The sequence below is a fragment of the Thermobia domestica genome, chromosome 14 (assembly GCF_964235325.1).
Source record: "Thermobia domestica chromosome 14, izTheDome1.hap1.1, whole genome shotgun sequence".
In the NCBI taxonomy this organism is placed as follows: Eukaryota; Metazoa; Arthropoda; class Insecta; order Zygentoma; family Lepismatidae; genus Thermobia; species Thermobia domestica.
The window spans coordinates 141,042,459-141,043,165 of NC_137467.1; the positions used below are offsets into that span (position 1 = coordinate 141,042,459).

General features: G+C 47.1%; 1 non-coding gene across 1 annotated transcript; it reads right to left on the bottom strand.

The window, feature by feature from the left end:
• Nucleotides 1-633: 633 nt before the first annotated feature.
• Nucleotides 634-707, bottom strand: TRNAR-UCG (transfer RNA arginine (anticodon UCG)). Its single transcript has one exon. It is a non-coding gene; the product is annotated as a tRNA-Arg (tRNA).

A 707-nucleotide genomic window follows, 5' to 3' on the forward strand; every position in this document is an offset into this window, starting at 1 on the left:
TTGATAACCATCCGTTAGTCAAACCCGTAGTATGGCTTTACTCAGACTCTGCATAAGGCCCATTAGGTTTATTAGGTTCGTCACCCAAACCAAGCTCTCATAATGAGAGGTAATGAACTGAACTCAAGGCAAAGAGGTAAATCTTTCCCCTAGGTCTAGTGTCTTATGCGTGTACCTTTGGTGCATGTGTTCCAGGGTTCGATTCCCTATGAGAGAGCACAAACATTTAATTTCATCATTATCCAGTTTCAGTGATCCGTCTCCTTTAGATTAAAGGACATTAACGTGAGACGTTAAATTAATTATTTTTTTTGCTACGAAGAGGTAAGTGAACTAGCTACGTATGGGTAGAATTTGTTCAAGTACATCCTGGATTTAGGATTTAGGATTTGGATTTCTGGGCTTTCAGCATCTAAGGCCATTTAGCCCTTCACGATTTGAGGGATGACGTCCCTCGGCGAGCACACAATCCGGGGAAAGGGAAGGAATAAAGGATTGGGGTAGGAAGGAAGCGGCCTGGGACCTATAAGGTAGGTACCACCCCGGCATTTGCCTGGTGTGAATGAGGAAAACCCAGGAAAACCTCATTCAGGGTGGCTGGCCTGAAAAAGCTGTTACACTTTTTCGACCGAGCGCCCCCACCGGGAATCGAACCCGGGACCGCTCGCACCGAAGGCGAGAGCGTTAGCGACTACGCTACGCGGGGC